This window comes from Coptis chinensis, chromosome 3, assembly GCF_015680905.1.
Source record: "Coptis chinensis isolate HL-2020 chromosome 3, ASM1568090v1, whole genome shotgun sequence".
NCBI lineage: Eukaryota > Viridiplantae > Streptophyta > Magnoliopsida > Ranunculales > Ranunculaceae > Coptis > Coptis chinensis.
This window is the reverse complement of record NC_141458.1, coordinates 82,219,877-82,243,313: the sequence shown is the minus strand read 5'-3', so window position 1 is coordinate 82,243,313 and position 23,437 is coordinate 82,219,877. Positions and strand designations below refer to the sequence as shown.

Sequence of the window (23,437 nt, the reverse complement as noted above, 5' to 3'; positions counted from 1 at the left end):
CCACAGTCACACTGAATGGTTATCATGCAGTGTCATTGTCTTGATTAGCCAATCGATCCTTGTAAACACCTTAAGAGATTACCCAGTGTGTCAAGGCGCGTTAAAGCGTATCTAAGGCGCAACGCCTGATTGAAGTGAGGTGCGTAGTAATAAATAAATAGATATATCAAATAAAAAATAAAATAAATATTAAATATGATATGAATTATCATTAATTTGTTTAGCCAAACTTTAAAATTAATTTTATGTGATTGTAAACATGAAACCATTGTAGTCATTTAAAAGAAAAATCTCAATCAATAAGTAAAGAGCAAAATAAAACTCGTATCTCTCAATACAATCTAGCTCAACTTCAATAAACTAAAATAATGAACCAATCGAATTGAGCCAAATGAGTTCTTTATGAAATAGAACACGTGATTCAAATTTTAGAATCCCGTAAAACTTCATTTAATTTATTTTTATGTCTTATCTCAATCCATACAACTTAACAAAAACTAGTTAAAATTAAGTTTAGAGTGTACTCTAAAATGAAACTTATTAAATTTGTACAATTTCTTGTACTATACAACAATTGGATCGAGTGTAAATGTGTCACGTATAGCAAAAATTGTAAAAAAAAACGAAAAAACTGTAAAAGTTAATAAGACGCGCGCTTTATGCGCCTTGCGCCTCAACAAAAAATGCAAAAAGGCACAAAAAACTCGCGCCTTATGTTATCTCCCGCGCCTCGGTCAAGGTGGGGCACTGCGCCTAAGGCGCTTGATTACACTGAGATTACCTATTAAATTAGTTTCTGGATTCATACGAGTCTTACAGTGGAGAATACCGGAAATTGCAGAAACAATAGTCAATGAAACTGGCAAGTTTTATTGCATCAAAATGGCTGAGCTAATTACATGTGGAAATCGAGCAGTTACGTCAACCTGAGCAACAAAATAGTCTTCTCTGGCTTCCTTGCATTTCATTGTGCAAATTCATGCCAGTAGGGCGTGAAGGACTAGCTTTTGCCAATCGCTTTGCTGCAAAAAAGTCTTCATGTTTACGTCAATGTGCCGAAGGATCATTTTTTACCAGTAGAATGAAAAGAAAGCTTCAAATGAAAATAATACCCAGCAGCACTAGATCCTAATGAAGGGTGATGTTAAAAGGTTTTCAAGTAATAAGATCACGAAAAAATAGCTTGTTTTACAGATCTAGCATTTGAAGTTTCTATGAAAAAAATTATAAAAGCATATAGAGCGTACCTATTTCATAGAAAAGATCATTTACATTTTGTGCAGTTTTTGCAGATGCCTCCATGAAAAGCATCCCGTTTTCCTGAGCATATTGCTCGCCATTCTGTAAGATATAATGGAGCAGTTTAATGGTACCCTTGGAAAGAATATTAAGGAATTCACAAACACTGAGAAAAACAGGTTCCTAAATCCTACACTCTTACTGAATTAGATAAATTTGTAGTAATTACGAAGTAATTAGAAATCATGTTATTGGCTAATCACATTGTCGTAGAAAGAAAGATAACTTAACCAAGAATGCTTGGGAAGCCAACCTTCCATCACAAGTGCTCACTGCTGAGCCCTTGAATATTAATAATCGTTCTAGATGCAAGAATAGTGTTGTGTCGGTGAATTTGTAAAATTACAGAAGGACATAAAATTACACCATAAATAAAATAGAACCAGCTAAATGATTTTGGAGTACCTCTGTTTTCACTTGTCTTTTTGTTTCCAAATCAGACTTGTTTGCCACCAACACCATTACCAAATTTGGATTTTCTAACATAGTGCGAATCAAGATCCAATGTAAGAAAATCAAAATACTAATATTCTACTTTTAACTTCAATTCAGACTGTATATGCACTAACTGTATCGAAGAGCAAAGGAAGCCGTTTTACGACCAGTCTTGCAGACAATAGAAACCCAAAAATTTCATTAAGAGAACAAGACAATTAAAAAAAAAGAAAAAGAAAAAAGTTACATAAACACCTACGTCATAGTATTTGTGAAAGGCTGTCACAAGGGCAGACATAATTACATGCTGTTAACGGACAGGCTGAGCTGGTACCTCAACCCCAGTAATAAAATAGTTTATTCTTGCCAAGTTTTCAATTGGGCGAAACCTTAACAATGTGGAATCAAATGTACTAGTAGGATATCTTTGTGTAAAATGTACCAAAAAGGTATACGTACAAGAACCAAGATGATTTTCTGATATCCCTTGTAATGTCTACTACAGCAGAAATATATGAGGATTGAAGAGAAGATGTGAAGGTTATGACCTTGAACATGAAAATTGTCTAAAGAGGTTTCAAGATCTTTTTCAGTTGGTTCCTGAATTAAACAAAAGGATCACAAAGATTTCATTGTCCCACCTAAAAATTTTCCCCAGATGGAGAAAGAGTATGACAGAAAGAAAAACATAGACATTAGACGGACTCCACCAAGCAAGAAAAAAGATGGATTTTACAGCCGCAGCTTAGAGTACTGTCTTTGTTACTAATCAAGTCAAACTTTTGTAGCTAAAATTACCTAAACGTGCAAGTAATGAGGTATTTATGACGGTAGATAAGACTGATGATTGCATAGCAATCATAAATACCCTTGCTAGTAAATGAGATGATATGATCCAAAGATGTAGTGATATTTGTCTAGCATTCCAGGAAAAAGCTCATAATAAAGAGAACAAAAAGAAGAAAATATGTAGAGTAGTTTACAGTAGCTAACTTAGCGCTTATACTCCATCCTGTTTTTAGTAATCACTTGCATGTTGCATCATTTCATAGTTAGAGAGAACAACAACGCACAAACAGTCCAAAGTGTTGTCTTATGCTTTTGACTAAACAGTAAACCAGAGTGGAATACTAAAACACATTTTGAATTCTTAACTTGTAATTATTCTCTGTATGGGTTTAAAATGTGCCTTTTAAAGTGAATATTGCAGTCAAATTTCTTAGCTTACAAATGAATACTACATCGCTTTGTGACTAGTTACTTACAAGAAAATGGAGAAAATTCCAATGATCTCAATGAAATTTTCATCGCCAGAAAAATTAAAAAAGAAGAAGTAGCATTGTAGCTTTGAAAGTAATGAGTCACCTTGTCTTTTTAGTTCTTGAATCCATTTTTGTGCTCGAACAAATGAATCCTGAGGCCATTGACAACATAGTAGGTCAATAAGATTTATCAACAAAAACTACGAAATATAAAGTGCCATAGTTAGCCACGGAGAGTGTCTTTTGGAGTGAGGTGAAAGAATGATCATAGCAACTAAGATTAGGTATATAATACTATAGTACACATGTATCCTGCTGCCCATACGGGTACTTCAGAAGTCATTTCAACAAGAAAAGTTTTTCATAGACGAACAGCTTACCATGCTGGTGATGTCATATACTATAACAGCTGCAGCTGCACCACGATAGTACATAGGAGCCAAGCTATGATATCGTTCTTGTCCCGGCCAGTCCCATATGTCAAATTTCACGGTACCTTCATTCAGAGACAATACGATGCGTGAAAAAGGCTGCTCCTATTGTTGATTCCTGAAATTTCTTTATGTCAGGGTTTTCTCACCAGAACATGATGCAACTATCTGTACAATGTATATAGAGGATGAAAAAAGAAAACAGACATAACCTGAAAATCGAAAAATTGGCCTTTGATGAATCTCAGTACCAAACTTGTTTTGCCAGTTCCCATGTCCCCAAGAAGTACCTGGAGGAAGTATTTTATATGAAGTGGTTAGATTTTCTGTCCCGAGCTTTTGGAAGTGCCACTATCACAAGCTAAAAAAACGTTAGGAGTAGAATTGATGATCCATAATCAGAAATTAGAAAATTATCTACAGAACCTAAGTCAAAGTCCTATATTCCGACCTTTGGTTTAAATTTAAGTGGATTGAGTTTAAAGTAGAAGCTTATCATCTTAGTAACATTAGGAGCAATGGAAAAAAATGAGCAACAAGGAGATAGCCGTTTTATGTCCACTGATCTATCTATTCAATAGTCTCTGACATGATGACAGTGTTTGTGGAAATAATTCTGGCTCAACAACGAGGTTCAGTCCCAATTTTTCCAGTTTCCTAAAATTTCTGTTAACAGTGGATTTTCCATAGTTCAACTTCAGTCTATCATCAGATCCACATACATCAAGCATTGATAGTTCTCTCTTAAAGACAGAGGCTTCATATATGATCTCATGATCAAACAAACGAAGCAAGTGTTCTTGGGGTGGGGGTTAAAACATTGTCTGTTATGTTGATGTCTGTCTTCAAGGGAAAAAAACCGTCTTCTCCCTCGCTCCACTTCACTGCTTTATGTTCTCAATTTCTTCAGGATAATCTATTCAATCTTTTTCTTTTATATCTCTTTTCTCTCTTTTTCTTCATTTTCCTCTTCCCATTACACTTCCTCTCGCCTAAATGAAATGGGATTAACTTCACACTCTGGAAACATTTCCAGAAACTCTAGTTTTATTTCCTCTTCTTCCGGCAGCAGGCCAGGGAGGCTACTATACCCGTCAAGTACAGTTAAGTTGCGTTAACGCGCCTACAATGCCTGTTACCCTCTTTTTATCCCTGTATCGGATAGGCTTGTCCCTCCTAAAAAGATTATTCCAGAATAAATGGGCAATAGTTAGGAGAGGTGCGCCAGTGGCGAGCAGAAGCAAGGTTATTAGTTACCGAAGGAAACCCCTCTCTTCTCTTCAATTCTTCCATTTGTTTCTCCTTCAATTTTCTTTGAAGAAATCTGTACTTTAGATTTTCCTCTTTTGATCTCTTCCTCACTCTCTCTTCCCTCCCTCTTTCTTTTCTTCCTCTATTCTCTTTGCTTCGGTGATGATTCGCGAGTTTGACACACCGTCTCATAGTATTTAGCAGTAATGTTTCTGTCAGAAGAAAAAAGACATGGACAATTTGAAGTTATCTAGAACACCTAACCAATGAAGTAAAGCATACTAACCAAAACAAGTATGCCTCGTCCACAAGAGGGGAAAGGAGGTGATTTTCCCTTACAAACCATTTTCCCAAACTAGCAAAGTCTTTCCAAAACTGACTAAGAAAGGAACCTCCCTACACTCCCCAGACAAAGGAAAAAAAAAAAAAAAATTGACAATTGTGTCGAACTAGTCTTCGGTTTTGGGCTTACAGACAATAGAGTTTCTTCAAACACCAAACAAAAAGCACAATCTTAGTTGCTCAAACTTCAAACACCTCAATTCCTCCCAACTCTCAGTAAAACAACAACAATCAATTGAGGGGTTACAAGTCTTTAGATAAATAAATGGAGATTAGAAACAAAAAAAAACACAAAATCGTCGTTATGAAACAGCTTGTCAAGAATTAAGTAGTTTGGTAAAATCTTTGCCGATACAAATCCATTTTGAGTTTCATTTTTACCATTTAAAGTACATATCCAGTGTCAAATGTCTCAAAAATGAAGGAAATCGGGTCAGGTGCAAATTCATTTTTCTCACAATAGCAACGAATATTTCCAACGTAAATGGGGTTCATGATTCTAACTCAAGACAACCCATATTCGATAAAGACGATGATCATGATTAATATATAGAAGTAAAAGCAAACGTCTTAATAGTTATGATTTGATTGATTTCATACAATTTAATAAAGCATCGATAGAAGGCAATTCATATTATATTTTACCATACAAAGATCAAAGTAAAAAATGCCAAAATTAAAAGATGGATCATATTCATATTAAAGAATATTAAAAAACAAAAAGATGGGGAAGACATACCCACCAGCTTGGCCTGTATATTCTTGCTGCTTCCTGACTTGGCCATTAGATAGAAACTAGAGAGAGATATGTTTGAAGCTAATTAATAAGTAAAAAGTAGTGAGAAAGGTAGGTTTGTTTCTTGAGTTTGTTGTTGACTGGTGGGTTTTGTTCAGAGTGTGTGTTGGCTATATACATGCATGCACACTGAGTGAGTGACTCGTCAATGAGTCTAAGTAACGATTCAGCAGTCCCTATCTTCATGACTTCATGTACGTAAACTATGTTGGGATAGAGACAGAGGGGGACGGCGTGACGGAGATGGACTCTGCCAAATCTAAAACCATTATTGCACAGTGGGCGAAAATGCTCATCTGCGATTTTAGGAGGCCACGTCAGCACAATTTTTAAGTAGGTACTCAAAATTAATTAAAAATCAGGACAGTATTTTGATTATTTACAAATCAGTTCTTACTAAAATTTATACCAGCCGTTGGATTTGCTCTAGATTGGTTATATGTTTTCGAGATCCATAAAATTATGAGAAAACAATTATACGCAATTTTTAAAAACGATTCGTGATATATCTACGAATCATACAAACAGCAAAATTGATTCAAAAAAAAAAAAAAAAACCCCCTTCGATTTCAAAAAGTTCAAACTAAAACAAAAAACTCCAAAACTCTTCATTCACCAAAACCCTTTCTTCTCCACAAAGAAACTGCTCTGACGCACAATCAACTTTCTGATGGGTTGTTACTACTCCTATAACTCCTTTTCTAGAAGTCCTTTTCTTTACCAATTTTCCCGATTCTGCTTCTGAAATGGTTGGCTAAGATGACGACTTCAATTAAGAATCCTAAAAACCCCAAAAACCTTCAACTATTATTAACCAAAAATAAAACACCCAAAACACCATTGACGCGAAGAAGAAAAACTCTAATTGACACAAACAAAGAAGCAATCTCATCAACGGAATTAAAATTTAGAATATGCTTCATATATTCAATTTCTTCTCTATCAATGTATAAAGGCTGATTTCTTAGCTTGCTTTGGAGTGATGATTCAATTCATGCCTTGAAGCCACTCTTTGAGTCTCTGTAAAAGAAGAAGAAGAAGGATATGAAAATGGCTCGAGACGATCGACGAATCCTCCAAGAACAAAAGAAGAGGGTTGAAGCTGAAACCGACATCACCACTGCCAATTCAAAGATGGTAAATTCATCTCCCTTTTTATGTTATTCCATATTTTGTGAGTCAAGATCCTGTTTTTAATTGAAACAATTTTTTGTTAAAACTATATGCAGTGAAGAGTGTAAGAAAGATTAGTTCATATTTTTCTATATATTGTCTGAAAATAGTATTAGTTATATCTATGTAAACCGTTGCAGTGTCAAGGATCAAAATCAAAGTTGATGGTGTCCAGGACTTCACTTTTGTGCAAATGGCACCGGCCACAAACAATTTCAATAACTCTACTCAGATTGGCCAAGGAGGTTATGGGAAGGTGTATAAAGTTATTTTAGCTGATGGAAGTATTGTGGCCATCAAACGTGCAGTTGAAGGTTCATTACAGGGTGAAAAAGAATTTCTCACAAAAATTGAGTTACTATCAAGAGTGCATCACCGGAACCTGGTTGCTTTGATGGGATATTGTGAGGAAGAAGGTCAACAGGTACTTTCTCAGTTTTTCCTCAATTCCTGGATTAATTTACCCATTGATGTTCTACTGAGGAGTCTTTGACTTAGCATCCACTAATCCTGCGTTAAGGACGTTATCTGTCAATTCATATTTTTTAAACAAAACGCCGACCCCATACACCAATTTTATTTTAACATATTATATTTAGTTTTACTTACGTTCCTGCGTAGACGCACATACATGCAAACTTATATTATATATTACAAACTACAATACTCAAGGCATTAAAGTTGAGAAACTATACGACTATACACAACGATATCTGAGGAGTTGACAACCACGACCGGCTTGACTATAAGCGGTGTTGGCCTCGGGCCTTATGTATGTTTTGGTGTTATGAATTGTATGCTTTTGCAGCATATTATTGGGATGTATTGTATTACGCCATATTTCTTCACGAAGTTTTGGCTCGGCGTGGTTATCGGATCATATTTTCCCCTCATTTATCCCGTATGGAATGAGGGTGGGGATTTTACTTATGCTTCGGACTAATCAAAAGGAAACTACTTGATTGGATTTTATTTGTCATTGATTTCTATTAATTCTGAAAACCTTTTGACTTTGAGTTGCAGGATTTCATGATTTTTACTTTCTATTTTTATTTATTTTTCAAAAAACCAGCCAGAATTAAAACTGTTGTTAACAAAGTTGGATCAATTTCAAACGAGTTTGAGTACCCAAATTTGAAGTTCTAGCGAGAATTGATGATATGGTTACGAAAGACAAGCGGTATGGAGCGACATTCAAAGCTTGACTATGGCTTGGTCTATTGGAACTCAAGATTGGAACACGAGCACATACGGCTGATTTCTCTATTCGGGATGGAGATATCATCTCAGTAGCATGTTTTCGGTATTAGCCCTTTTGTTATTCCAAAGAAGACAAAAGAGATGTATAGTTTATGCAAAACGACTTGAACCCTGGACGGTGTTAAGCTATTTGAAGATTAATGCAGAGATCAACAAGGTAGATGATCGTGTTTGTGCATATAACATGGATCGCGAGAGTATTTATTTGTCACTTAATGCAAGTTCGGATTATGCGGAAACATTCTCTGAAAGTGAAAGGTCAATAGGTAATAACCCACGAGTTCTCAACCGCCAAGAATATAAGGATTTTACCTTGGATCCCGTTAACTTTCCTGCAGATAAGATGAAGAGCTTCATTGATCGACTTCACCATAGTGGACGAAATATGTGCTTATCATTGATCCCGTAAAGACAAACCGCAAGAAATTTGACTCTCGAGGCACAACCGCTTCCTTGCGCTTTTTGAAGTTTATAAAATTGATGTATACTATTTCTGCGGTATCGGTATAAATGATACATATGCCCGCATACACTTTCGAGGCATACAAGCCGATGCCTTCATCAAAATGCGAACCGCAGAATTACGGGGGTCGAGTCCGGCGGGCAAGTGTACTTCCCTCGATTTCCTAAAGCCGCCCCAGTAGCAACATACTTTGATGGCGAGATTGCAGAATTCAGGAAGATCATCTCCTTTGACGGCATCCGGATTGACATGAATGAAATCGCAAAGCTTCATGACTTCCCCTCCTACCAACTCTACGCTTGATAATCCACCCTACAAAATCAACTCGTGGTGGAGGTCACGATCAATCAATGACGTAACCGTCCCCAAAGAATGACTCTTCACTTTGGTAACGTCCACGAGTATAATGTTCACAATCTCTATGGCTTCTTAGAATCCAAAGCCACAAATGCAGCTTTAGTTGAAGTGACCAAAAAGGCCATTCGTACTATCCCGGTCGACTTTTGTTGGGTGCGGAAAGTACACACATTCTGCTTAAATCGGGTGATAATGCCGCCTCATGGGACGATTTGCGTACTTTCGATCCTAGCTATTTTGAACTCTGGGTTGTTTGGAATCCCAATGGTTGGAGCCGATATTTGTGGCTTCATGAGGGACACAAAATGAGGAGCTTTGCCGACGCTGGATTCAGGTAAAGCATAAGTTACTTGGTGTTCGCAGAGATTTCTACATGAACTATTTGCTTTAACTAATTGTCCTTCAACGCAGCTAGGGGCTTTCTATCCCTTCTCCAGATACCACTCAGACATACATTCATCATGTGGATCAATACCTCCCAAACTATCCACATTGCTTATTGTTTTCTTTCCTGAAAACTGTAAGGAACCTCCTCATGACTTGCAGTTTACATGAAAGAAATACCAATTAACGGTATCGATCATCGAGAAGCCACAGAAAGCCCGTGCACTACCTTTTCTGCTTCTACAACTAAAAGACCATTTGAAATTTCTGAGGAAAGTATATTCAAATAAAATTATGAATCCTAGATAGCGCAATGATATTTAAGTTTGACTTTCTCATATTATGATTGTGGATAATTTCAAGAATTAACAAGTTAAATGTAACTTGGGCCTATTAATCAAATATTTCATGCTGCAATTTAAGAGTAAAAGAACTAGACTTTGTGATTTGTGCATTTTTCATTTTTCATTTTTTTTTTCAAAAATAAATCCAATTCAAGATCACTTATAAAAAAATTAAAATGAGTATGTTTGAAAGTCCTCAATGTAATACCCTGTTATTTGCTTAACTTTGCAGTTGTGTTTAAACTTTAAACATCCTCAAGGGACATGATAAGCAACATTCAAATTTTGGGTAATCTGGGGTTGATGTATCAAATATCATCTCTATGTAGCGGTGTAACACATCTCTGCTGTCGGGGGATGTTTTATGGGTCATTTTATTAGGTTGTAAACAAATTTCATATACAAATTTTCGTATGCTGGGATTGCTAGGTGCTTAAATTATTGCTATCTCACTCTTTGCGGCCGTCTTACCTTTAACTATGAAACCTTTGATTCTCCCAATTGCCATCACCAGCACGGATGCCTTCCCTTCCCGCTTTGCATCTCTTTGAATCTGGATCATATCTTGATTGAGAGTGATTAAAAAGTCGTAGTTGACATTTTGGTGCGTCAAGATAGATCCTCTTGGAGCATTTGATATTGGTTGAATCCTATTTATGAGAAGATGCAGGGAATTCAAGTTATTTTCCAGCACTCCTTTAGAGAATGTAACTCGGTTGCAGATGGATTGGCAAACCTATCATGCCAACACAGAACTAATCAATCTTTTTTTTTTAACAATATGAAGAGAAGGCATCAGGTTTGGTCTTGGAACACCATGCTTAGCAAACCATGCTAGGACCAATCTTATCAGGCCATGGTGCAGTCACGGCTTCAAAGCCGGCTACATTCTTTCTCCGAGAAGACAGTTATGGAGCATAGCCAAACCTCGCGGGCTCCCCGTTTTTTACATCCCCATGTCGCCAAAATGGAATAAACATTTTATAAAAATTAAGCCCAAAATACAGGTAAACCCAAACGTTTAAAGCATAACGGATATTATGCATGTCGCAAAAATGGACCAAGTATTTTATAAAAATTAAGCCCAATATACAGGTAAACTCAAACGTTTAAAGCATACAATGAAACAATCCCGGCATGGCCGGGTGAAATGCTAGTAATATGTTATGTTATGCTCGAATAATACTCAAGCATAGGACACGTACAATTCAACAAACGTAAAAATGAAATAAGAATTGTATGTAATGGACTAACGAGAGAACCAAAAGCGGTTGTCTGTGCACTCAACACTCCGCACCTCTCACACACAACTATTGCTTTAGCTCTTACGTTCACAATATCATATACCACAATTACAATGTTATCGTTGTTTGAAACCCCTATCATACGTACATCTCGTGACTTCCATATATGTTAACCTCAACCCTATACCAAGAACTATATATATATTCCTAAGTCACAATTTCCTGCAATAATTCCAAATTCTTCTCACGGCACCTTGAATTATGGATCTGCACAAAATAGAACATCGTCTAAATTAGAGGTTCCATTGAGACAACAAAAATTAAAAAAAAAAAAAAGGCTTTGTATGATCATCTATCAGTCATAATTAAGTCTTCTTGACTTGGGTAATAATAACGTGTACCATATTTATCACATTTTTAATCTTCTTGACACAAGGCAATAAGTGGTGTCAAGAATAATTATTCAGGGGTCCCGATCACAAGGACCTACACCAACCTTTCGCCTATACAAACTATTAAAAGAGGCACAAGAAACATCATTAAGCTTAAGAGTCATTGCGGGGGACGATAAGAACAACAAGAACTACCACTATTAGTCCATTTAATAATTAGGTAAGAGTCAACTGATCGACTAGCACATGTAATGCATGACGAGCCACACAGTCGAGGGAGTCATCACAAAAGTTTGAGTTTGGCACATTAAGGACATGCTTTTGACTGCATTTTCGGAAGAGGTTAGCATTGTGATAAAGAGCAAGTAGTTAGTTCTTGTATCATGACTGGATGGCCAAGTTGGTGGGAAGTGATTGCCCTGTTCACATTTCCGGATAAATGGATCCGAAAGTAGGACTTGGCGCAACCGCGATTACCTTATCTTTGTGCAGAATCGGTATTAACATAAAGTGTTTGAAATTCAAGTTCTCCTATATCGAAGCAGACATGATGTCCCTATAATATGAACTTCAATGCCCATCAACAATACTTTAAAGTGATAGTCGGACCAAGTCTACTAACTCAAATTCAAAAGATGGCACGTTGGTTGCTAAGATTCTCCTCTCCTTAATATTGTTGAGTTTATGATAAGATGTTGTAGAATTCCATGTTAGTGGTGATGTTAGGAGAGTTGTAACATTATTCTAATGAGAGAAACCAAGAAGAAGAAGAATTTAGAAGAGAGGAGGCTAGAATCTAGAATAATAGGGTTAGAGTTCTTGTATATTGAGAGAGATTTGTTCTCTTTCCAGAGTTACATACTTATACTAACCTCAAACATGATAATAAAAACTACTAGATATGGATGTCCACACTTATAGAAACGTGGGACTTTCCATGTTAGACATATTCTAATACTGACATATTCTAACAGATGTATATCATATCCCTATTGTTAAGGGAACTGTTGTAACTCTCACTATAAATATAGGATACAATCACCTTGATAGAGGTGGTTTTCAGTCCATCAAAACTCTCTTATTTAGTAATATTTCTGTTGGTGCTCAAGTTTGGCATTCTCGTCTAGGCCATCCTGCATCAAACACCTTATCACGACTTATGTCCAATAAATGTCTTCTTTTGAAAAGATCAACTTCAATTTCTTTTTGTCATTCATATCCATTAGGCAAAAGTACTAAATTGCCGTTTAGTTTGTCGAATTCAATAACAAAATTTCCTTTAGAGTTGGTGCATTCAGATGTTTGGTGTTCTCCTACTATTTCTTTTAAAGGGTCGAAGTTTTACGTTTTATTTGTCGATGATTTTTCCATATACTCATGGATTTTTCCTATGCAATTTAAACATGAAGTCTTTGATATTTTTGTTCGATTTAAGTTGCATGTTGAAAATTTATTCTCGACCAAAATCAAAGCTTTTCAATCAGACGGGGGAGGCGAATACACTAAACGTGTTTTCCAAAACTTGTTATCAAATAATGGAATTAGTTTCGTTCCTCTTGTCCTGATCGTCCTGATCATCCTGAACAAAATGGATTCGCCGAAAAGAAACATCGACATATAGTTGAAACAGGTCTCACCCTCTTGGCACATGCCCATTTACCAATCACTTATTGGGTTGATGCTTTCAATACTGTATTATACTTAATTAACCGGCTTCCTACTCGTATTTTGACTCCTTACGAAAAACTGTTTTAGAAAATTCCTATGTATGACTGTCTTTGAGTCTTTGGATGTGCCTGTTTTCCATATTTGAGGCCATACAACTCTAATAAGTTACAATTTCGCTCCAAACAATGTGTTTTTATGGGTTTTTCCCTTAACCATCAAGGGTATCGTTGTCTCGACCCAATTACTAATCGTGTGTATTTATCGCGTCATGTTGTCTTTAATGAAACTTGTTTTCCTTTTAAAGAGATCATTAACACGAAATCTGCGGCGGTCTCCCCAGACTCTTTTGTACCAATGATACAAATGGTTTCCTTGCCTACCAACCATATGCTGAATTCCAACTCCCGTATAGAACCAGATGTCACTTCAATGTCTTCTCCACAAAATTCTACATTTTCTCCTTTCACTAGCACTGAAAGCCAAATGAAAAATGAAATAACTTCACCCTCCAGAAAGCCTTCTGACCAAATGCCCATGGACATAGTCTCTTCACACTCCACTACTACTCAACCTTCCACTACTAATCAAGCCACTACATCCCAATCCATTCCCACTACATCCTTAACCCAAGACCATGCTCCACAACATCACCCAGAACCTTTACCTCATTCAATGGTTACTAGGAGACAAAATAGAATTTCCAAACCAAATCCCAGATATGCCAATGGACTTTCCAAACCCAAATTCAAACCAAATCGCAAATATGCCATGCATGTGATGTATGATTCTAATGTTGAACCAACTTGTTTTAGCCAGGCAATTAAACATGCAGAGTGGAGACATGCTATGGGAGCTGAATTCAACGCATTGCAACAAAATGGCACTTGGTCCCTAGTACCCGCTCGTTCAGATATGAACATCTTGCCGAACATGTGGTTGTTTAGGACGAAAAGACGGTCAAATGGTGCTATTGAACACTACAAGGCTTGGCTAGTAGCAAATGGTTTTCAACAACAGGAAGGCTTTGATTATACAGAGACATTTAGTCCCGTTGTAAAACATTCGACAATTCGCATTGTCATTGCTCTCGCAGTTCATTTCAAATGGCCCATCCGACAATTGGATGTTCATAATGCATTTCTTCATGGAGAATTATCTAAGGATGTTTATATGCGTCAACCGCCTGGATTTACTGATCCAAATTATCCTCATTATGTGTGCAAGCTTCATAAGTCGCTCTATGGCTTGAAACAAGCCCCTCGAGCTTGGTTTAAGAAATTTTCAGACTATTTAGAAGAACTTGGTTTTCAAGAATCTAAGGCGGATTATTCCTTGTTCACTTTTCATAAAAGTGATTTGATCATTATTCTTCTCATCTATGTTGATGATATTATGATCACTGGAAATAGTCCGTCTCATATTTCCCGGCTTATCACCAGTTTAGGCCGACTATTTTCGATGAAGGACTTGGGTCATCTTAATTTCTTTCTTGGAATTGAGGCTGTACAAGATGCTAATGGTTTATATTTGACTCAATCCAAGTATATTATAGATTTGCTACGTCGTACAAAGTTCCAGGATGTGAAGCCAATCTCTTCTCCTTGTCAAACTGGCAAGAAATTAAGTCTTTATGATGGTGAACCTCTTTCTGATCCTAGTGAGTATCGAAGTGTGGTGGGGGCACTTCAATATCTGACAATCACTCGTCCGGACATTTCGTTTGCGGTTAACCAAGTATGTTAGTTCATGCACCAATCCACCACAACTCACTGGACCGCAGTCAAACGCATTTTGAGGTATTTGAAGCATACTCATGATCAAGGCCTTTTCTATCGACTTGGCTCACTTTGCTTAGAAGCATATTCAGATGCTAATTATGCAGGAAATCCAGATGATCGTCATTCTACAAGAGGTTATTGCATTTATCTTGGGTATAATCCCATATCATGGAGTGCCAAGAAGCAATGTACCGTTTCTCGCTCCAGCACTGAAGCTAAATATCATCAATTAGCATACACTGCGGCTGAAATTTCATGGCTTCGGTCCATATTCAAGGATCTGGTGTTTGCCTTTCAATGCCCATTATTTGGTGTGACAATATCAGCTCGATTTCATTAGCATCGAACCCGGTGTTTCACGCTCGTACCAAACATTTAGAAGTGGACTATCACTATGTACGTGAGAAAGTGGATCGCAAAGAGCTTGATGTTCGTTATCTTTGCACAGAAGATCAAGTAGCAGATGTGTTTACCAAAGGGCTGTCCTCTGTTCGTTTCAAGAAACTGGTAAACAAGCTTATGGTGCGACCTTGCCCCATTAGCTTGCAGGGGTGTGATAGTTAGACCAAGTCTACTAACTCAAATTCAAAAGATGGCACGTTGGTTGCTAAGATTCTCCCTCTTTAATATTGTTGAGTTTATGATAAGATGTATATCATATCCCTATTGTTAAGGGAACTGTTGTAACTTTCACTATAAATCACCTTGTTAGGGGTGGTTTTGAGTCCATCAAAACTCTCTTATTTAGTAATCTTTCGTAAAGTAGAAGCACAAAACCACATGAGATTCTGCAAAGGCCTCATTGTGCAGTTATGAACTTATGATGTAGCTAGAGATATACAGTATTCTACAATTCTAAAAGAAATAATATAAAGTTGAAATCCGCTCTAAACTCTAATAATGCCGTATGGAGAACTATGATCCAACCCAGTGAGTCAAAATTATATTGAAATCTAACTCTCATCTACCATTGATCAGATACGTAACAGTGAAAGTCTATGTCTCATACTAATAAATCTAATTTGTTGTCCTCAAATTACGATAATAAAAGTAATTCAAAAGCGGTGGACTCTTACTTGAAGAGAAATGGCAATGTCCTTGAGAAATGCATGAATCATTTGGGAAATTGACATTGTTGGGGAAATCCTCCCAAACATCATTGCGAAACCAACCAAGCTTGAATTGCAGCAGTAGCACCTAGAGCAACTGCCTCATCAGCATTTACCCCAATTTGGACTCCCAAATATCTCAGTGACAACTTCCTGAACTTTGGGAACTCTTGCCATCCCTCCTACAAGGAGGACCTCATCTACATCTTTGGCTGTTAAACCAGCCTCTTTCAAACAGCTCTTACATAAGTTTCTGGTCCTTTCAATTAAAAGATTCACCAAAGTCTCAAACTTTGATCTAGTAAGTGTGATCTTCACAAGCTTTTTGCCTGATACACCAGCTGCATAAGACAGGTCGACCACGACCTCAGATGTATTTGAGAGGTTTATCTTAGCCAGCTCATCTTCTTGACGAAGGAGGATTAATTTATCCTCCGGAACATCAATGCCCTCAATTCTTTGGAACTCATTCACCAAATACTCCATTATGACATCATCAAAGTCATCCCCGCCCAAGAAAGCATCATGTTTTTCATGAAAAATATCGAGCCAACCTTTGGACATTTCCAGTATGGATACATTAAGTTTCCTACCACCAAGATCAAAGACTGCTATGAGGCAGTTCTTATTAATCAATCCGGAGGAAATCACAGCAGCAAAAGCCTCTGTAGAGAAAAAAACGAGTTCTTTTTCTCTTTGGCGAACAGTTGTTAGTTAACCGGCTCTAAGTATGCTGGACAAAGGCCAAGGCTCTCTTTTTGGCAAACTAGCGATGTGCTTCGACTTTTGCACGGCCAAGGGCACGCCCGCACCCCAACGTATTTCAGCAGGACTTCGACTATTTTCGGAAACAGTATAAATATAAGTTTTATCTGTAAAAACTTAAGCTAACCAAAACTAACCAAAAGAAATAAAGAGAGAGATTATAATTAGTGAGTTGAGTGTTCATTTTTTGTGAGTGAATTGAGAGCTCTTGTAATCTGTTACTCTGGATATCTTGTAAAGCTTGAACTTCGCCCGATTAATGGGCGTGAACAAATTGTCGAACCACGATATATTCTTGTTTTGCAGTTGATTCTCTTTTGCATTATTATCCTTACTTTATATGCTTGTTAAATTGTTAATGAGAAGCGTTGGGATAGTACTTGGAGGGTGTTGAAGTCTTATATAGAGAGAATGGTCAATCCTTATGTAGGGTTGATTTATTTGTAATGGATAACGTTGTTTCTGTATTAATTTTATCCATAACAATTGGTATTAGAGCGGGATATACGACCTAGGATTTTGAGTTTTTGTGAAGAATCAATAGTGCTCAAAATTTGCGTAGACAAAGTGTTCGATAAAATTCATGAGTGAGATATTATTTTGGTTATTGTGCCAAAAATGGCCGAAAACGACGATTTATTCCATCCTAAATCGAGATTTGTGACGGGAGATAGTGTTCTAGACTCCATCGCGAATAGTCCTGTTGTTAATATTTACAACAAGAAACAGTGTGATAAGTTGAATTAGAATTGCGACAGACATGAGATAGTTTATGCCGTTAAATTTAGGACATGTAAAACCGTCCCTAAATTTCCTTTACACCAAAACAATCTATCAATCTATTTTCAAAACTGAAACTCAACCAATGTCGCACTTTGTGTCCAAACTTTAGGACATGTATTTTCACCGCATTTTGTTTTGGAAAGTCAATTAACAACAATATTCTCCGTTGTATTAGTTTAAAATAATTTTTTTTGGTAGAATCTATTTTTTCCTAGACACGTACCTTGCTAATTGTTACCTGATTTGAAATTTCTCAAATAAAAAATCAACTATATACAAACTACATACTAAAGCAACACATTTCAAAAAAATTAATACATAATGCATTGATAATAATTTCCAAAATTTATAATGTTCTCAAGTTTTTGATTTCCAACAACTAAGTTTTCAAAGCATAAAGCAGAATAAGAACATAATGAAAAAACAATTTGAAATTTGAAATTTCTATCTTCATCACACCTATCATGTGAATCGCACAACCTTTCATGATGGTAAACAACCTTGAGAGTTTTCTAGAGATGGAACCAAAGAGACAAACAACACGGGGGAGCATTATTAGTCCAAAGACCACTTTCGACACAAAGAAATGTAGCTAATTGCTTACCTCCTAAGCAAAGACATTGTCACTGAAGTAAACAATGCTTCACAACACTAAGCTAATAAGAGTCTTTCGGCCTCTTAGCACTTGCAACATAGAGAATAAGCTTTCAACCTTAAATATGAAAAAAAGAACTCCCGCCAAAAAGAATAAAAATTTATCCTTCAACACATGACAAGGCAAAAACTCTTTGCAAATAGAGTTATATACTGGTATCAAGTGCATGCAATCCAAAAATCATTATAAAGCATGTAGTTTCAAGCTTCCATCATGCACCGTACCACATAATCAGAGTCCACTTCCACTGAGAAGTTTGTTTATTTCATTTCCCTAGTATCCAAAATTTGAAGATATGCAAGGTAGCATGTATTTTACTTTTATAACAAACACCAACTGGGTATAAAGGAGGTTTGGAAGAATTCTCTTACCTCGAGGTCAGTAGCACCATCTCCAATCATAACCATCTTCTTGAGCCTGCAAACCATAGCTTTCACATCACTACAATAAAATAACAAACAGTGGACTGATATTTAGTCTACTTCACAAAGTCTTTACCGGCCTTTTGTCTATGACAATAAATCGGGAATGACAATAAATCTCGTCTCTATTTTGGGATGATAACTAATGTCTTTAGTCAACCTTAGTCAAGTTTACAAATGACGTCTTGACATTGAGTAGGAGAACTTTGTTATTTAACCGTCTCGACAAATGCCAAAACAGTTAAGTAACAAGTTTACAAAATGAGATCATTATAATACACCTATACAATAAGTCAAAGATACATATAAATGTCTCTAAATCTATTACATGAACAACATCATTGCTCAAGTTTCCAAAATATATTACAAACCCCTCATTGTTATCTTTTACAACGTTTCTTATAACTCAAAAGTTAACTAACAAATATATAAAAGATAAGAAAATTATCCAAAGCCAACTCTAACTGGACAATGTCCAAAATGTTGGTTCTCCAACAAGGACACGAACCTCGACTTGATCATTACTAGTACTACTACTCATCTTCCACGCTCCAATAGGAACGCACCCCCGATGTAAGAAAATCATAATAACGGGTCAACACAAAGTCGGTATGAGTGATTCTCATATATCGAGACTTATAGTTCCTCTCAATTCATCACCATCAATGATATATATGAGAGAAAGCATAAAAACATGCTGATGCCCAATCTTCCTTAAATTAATTATTTAGAATTACTTATTTAAAGCAAGGATATAATTAGCATACAGGCAGGTCTCAAGGTTAAGTTACTAGGATCGGATAAAAATTCTTCCATTTAATTGTGTACACATACACATGTAATGTAGCAAATGTGTGCATGCACTTAAGGTTGATTACTATGCTCATATTTTTCATAGATTTCACGGATTTCACGGGCTATCTACGATCAATTTGGGCTATTAGCTATTTTCTATCTTTTTGCCTGTTTCGATTACGAAATCATTATTTTTCATATATGCTAGTTGAGAAATCCAATGTAGGATTGCATTAAAGTCTCTAAGGACAGCAGTTTAATTTAAGCTAAATTGTTGAGAGAAGTCATATCCTTTCGCTTCAAAGCATTACAATGGATCCCTAGTTGATCCATGGAGAAATTTAAGAGCTTGAAAATAGTTTTGTGTCCAATACTTGGTGAAATAGTTTTAGAATATAGTTTTCAGCCACAAATAAACCGTGCAATGATTCATCATTCACTAGAGAGGGGGGGAAAATAAAATTTATTCCTATTTAATATCAACTAAATAATAATGAAAGCAACTAAAGATTACCTTGAATGCAAGAAACTCAAAACTCGTTCCCGAACTTCGTCAACCGTTTCATCCAAGAGATCTATCACTCTATAGGTGATGGAATCTAAATAATCCACCATATTAACAAGAGCTTTAATGGTGTAATCTTTCAAGGTGCTCACCACTCTACACGGATCCAAAAGTGACCGTTAGAATCTGAAAACAAAGAAAGAACAGGTGGAGACAACCTCTTATTCTCAAAACAAGAGCTACCTACATTTCTTTTTGTCCATCATTTGTATAAGAGACTTCAAAGTGTGTTCTCAAATTCTTATTCAGGAAACCAGCAGTGAAATTCAACAGTTTGCTTAAATCATAAAACTAGAACTGAAAAATGAAAATATGAGTAACATACATTCTGATAAGAGCCCAAAACTGTAGTTTTAACCCCTTAATAATCATACTGTTAGACCAATTATGTGAATAATAAGTAAGAGTTAATACTGATTAAGTGTTTTTATGCATTTCAGGCTTCAAAGTCCATTATGTGCGAAAAATGTGCCACTTTAGCGAGATAAAGGAGCAAAAGTCGCCAGAACTTCGAATGCCATATCTTTGGACTCAGACCTCGGATTGAGGCCTACCTTATGTCAAAACGACCGCTCGAAAGAGCTTTGCAATGGTCCAAGCCTTGACCCAATCAGAGGAGCAGAAGTGGACGAAACGTCTGTGGAAGCCAACTGCAGCTGAAGAGGCCTTTTGGATCTGAAGAGATTGGGTTTTGGGCCTGATTCTCTGGCCCAAACCATGGCTCCAAGCCCATGCACGATTTTTGGATCTGAATGTATAAAAACAAAAGCTTAATTCTTTGTTAATGGTAGATTAATTAGTGGAGAATTAGGGTAGATAGCTTAGAATAGAAAGTAGCCATTAAAATAGCTTCTAGATCTAGATTTAATTGTTTTATTTAATTAGTTTCAAATCCTTTATTAGATTAAACCTTTGGATCTTGTTCTTCAATTTGATTAGATCAATAAAGTAGTATTCTTTATCAATTTCGATTTTGTCAATTCCAATTCTAGATCTAATTTCAATTCATGTCCTTATTTCAATTTAGTCATTAAATTAGATTTCATTATTGTTTAATTAAGTAAATTTCAATGCTTTATATTATGTTTAGATTTAATTTAAATGGAAATGATTGCGGAATGATTCAAGGCTAAACCTCCATTAGAGGGGGTTGAGAAACCTTGATTCCAATTATCGGAGATTGTCGTAATTTCCTTTCCACTCTAGAAACGTTTAGTTCACCATGAGAATGAGTTTAATCGTTCACATGCTAATTATAAATTGGTAGAAATGCCATGTGTAATTAGGGATTAGGAAGAACCGATTGTTCTGCGTAGCAGTTCAATTCGGATTACGACGACTCGTCGCTAGTGGATTAAGTTGAGTTAAGGTGGAATCAATCCCCCTATAACTCCTTATCATAGAATCAACGTAGCCTTCCCATAATTATTTAGATAATCGACTAGTTGCATCTTGTGGGTAGTTGCATCGTAGTATAATTCCCTTCGTAAAACTCTCATAGACTTAAAAACGACTAGTTAGATGAGAAAACATCCATGCTAGAGCACTAGGAGTGGAACGAACTTATCTACTCCACTATATCTCATAGGATTGAGAGTAGAAATCTTTGATAATTCAAGCACGTAAAAGACCAGTTTTAGTTTACTTACGTTGTGAATTCATAGTTCATTTTGTAGGTAGACTATTCATTTTTATCATATCACAACATGTTTCATTTCATTCGTATCAAATGGCGCCGCTGCCATCTTAGTTGCACTTTAGCATTGTTTTCATAATAGAATTAGTAATTTTAAGTCCCATTTCACCCACCCACCCTTGTTTGATTCATACTGTGGTTGCCGCTTCAGTTTTGGAAAAATTCACAGAAAATATAATCGAAGGCCACGCTTCAAAGAGAGCGACCAGCTATGTTACCGGAATTTGATCAATATAATCGAAGCGCCACCAAAAGAGAGCGCCAGCGACCAGCTAAGTTAATCGGACTTTCGAATTTATATAGAGCGCCCAAAGATAAGCAAGCCCACTTTAGTTTTTCCGATTTCCACAGTTTCTTTTTTCAACTTCGAAGTTGTCAAGTTTTTCGTGTTTTATTCTCTTTATATATACACCTAACACGCCATGCATAAAAGACGCTATTCATAAAGCGAAGCAAGGACGCGAATCGGTATTCCTTTCTTCCACACCTCGCATTTCCTCGTTAGAGGTTTATACTAGTACATCGAATTGTTTGGAGTGTTGCATGTTTAGTTAAGCTCGACTTAGCCTTGCATGAGATTAAGGTCCGGCCGAACAAAACACCTAACGAAATACACAACAACATCAACAAACAAGTCTATCTAGTATACCACAAACTACACCTCTAGCTACTATATCACACACACACCACCGATATAAATGGGGAAGAAAGAGAGACTCCTCTCTGACTTCTACAAAGCCTTGGCGATAGCCCCAAATCTTGCATCGTTAGCAGACTCCACCGGGATTTCTTAATCCCTCAAATATTTTAATTTGTTACCCGTGTTTCATGGTTTGGACCATGAAAAACCTTACCAAAGATTACGCGTAGATTGAACAAGTCCTAACAACATTCCACCATCCTACGGTTGGTTCGAACAAATTAAATTAAGGGTATTCCCTTTCACCTTAGCCCGATAAGGCGGCGCCTTGGTTAACTCCCAAGCGCTGCCTAATTCAATGGACTCGTGGGCTAAACTTGTTCAAATTGTTTATGGAACATTTTACCCACCCCTAAAGACGGATGAGATGCTTTCCAAGATTCATTTCTTTCGACAAAATCCTCAAGAATCATTTTCGTGAGGCTTGGAATCGTTTCACCGATCTGCTTATAGAGTGTCCACACCATAACCTAGCAAAAGACACGTTAGTTCGGCTTTTTCAAAGGACTTCAACATCACCATAAAGAAGTCCTTGACATAATGAATGGGGGTAGTTTCTTAAAGTAAAGGAGCCTCTGAGGCTTATAAATTTTAGAGGATCAAACTAAGCTTAAATAATAACCGGGGTAGTGATGATATCCCCCGCTCCGCTAGTTCTTCTTCTACAGTTAAGGCTACCAGTATGTTTGAGGTTAAATCAGATCCTGAGCTTAAAACTCTAATTGAATCCCTCACTAAAAAGGTAGATGCCATTTCTGTACAACAAAAGCCAATCCCCGTCATGAATGTAAATTCAAATCCATGTAGTTTCATTGAGCCCCGAAAGCATCCCGAATCACATCGCCCTATTAGCCTATGAACAATCTTGTTCCATTAATAGTGAACCTAACGCCTTTGAGACAAAATCCCAACTTCGGTTGGAGAAATAACCAACAAGTCACACCTCAAGGTACAATAATCAATATGTTAGGCCTACGCAAAGCTTTAACCAAGCCCCACTACGACAAGGACAGGGTCAGGGTAATTTTAATAATTATAACAACCAAGTGCAACCTCGACAAGGTCAAG

The 23,437-nt window shown here is 36.7% G+C and overlaps 2 long non-coding RNA genes and 2 pseudogenes across 3 annotated transcripts; 2 read left to right on the top strand and 2 right to left on the bottom strand.

Annotated features, from left to right (window-relative positions):
* Nucleotides 1-581: 581 nt before the first annotated feature.
* On the bottom strand, nucleotides 582-5,954 carry LOC147511114 (ras-related protein RHN1-like; annotated as a pseudogene). The gene is made up of 7 exons (XR_015219209.1): nucleotides 5,764-5,954; nucleotides 3,640-3,717; nucleotides 3,377-3,545; nucleotides 3,100-3,148; nucleotides 1,705-1,778; nucleotides 1,248-1,341; nucleotides 582-1,022 (listed from the first exon to the last, which is right to left on the bottom strand). The product of XR_015219209.1 is annotated as a ras-related protein RHN1-like (transcript).
* A 147-nt stretch (nucleotides 5,955-6,101) lies between these two features.
* LOC147511113 (uncharacterized) lies at nucleotides 6,102-7,413 on the top strand. The gene is made up of 2 exons (XR_015219210.1): nucleotides 6,102-6,953; nucleotides 7,130-7,413. It is a non-coding gene; the product is annotated as an uncharacterized LOC147511113 (long non-coding RNA).
* Nucleotides 7,414-8,906: 1,493 nt separating this feature from the next.
* On the top strand, nucleotides 8,907-9,901 carry LOC147511112 (uncharacterized). The gene is made up of 2 exons (XR_015216935.1): nucleotides 8,907-9,403; nucleotides 9,481-9,901. It is a non-coding gene; the product is annotated as an uncharacterized LOC147511112 (long non-coding RNA).
* A 6,192-nt stretch (nucleotides 9,902-16,093) lies between these two features.
* On the bottom strand, nucleotides 16,094-16,552 carry LOC147511111 (heat shock 70 kDa protein, mitochondrial pseudogene; annotated as a pseudogene).
* Between the last annotated feature and the right edge of the window lie 6,885 nt (nucleotides 16,553-23,437).